Source organism: Penaeus monodon, chromosome 25 (assembly GCF_015228065.2).
Source record: "Penaeus monodon isolate SGIC_2016 chromosome 25, NSTDA_Pmon_1, whole genome shotgun sequence".
Classification (NCBI taxonomy): domain Eukaryota; kingdom Metazoa; phylum Arthropoda; class Malacostraca; order Decapoda; family Penaeidae; genus Penaeus; species Penaeus monodon.
Genome location: NC_051410.1, coordinates 37632954 through 37633181, shown reverse-complemented (window position 1 = coordinate 37633181; position 228 = coordinate 37632954).

Sequence of the window (228 nt, the reverse complement as noted above, 5' to 3'; positions counted from 1 at the left end):
AAAAAAATCCTTACCTTTTCATGAATCAGCAAGTCAATTCAACCTTGCAAGAGCTGAGTTGCAATTTAATGACGCCAAGTACAGGCACATAAGGACGTACTTATGTCCAAATCTTTCTAAACAGAATTTAATCTTCCATAAATTCAATTTAGTGCCTGTCGAAGGTCGCATAAAAACCCAGCTGATTGAGTGTATGAGTTCACTAAAGTATAAGGCCTTTTAGAGAGA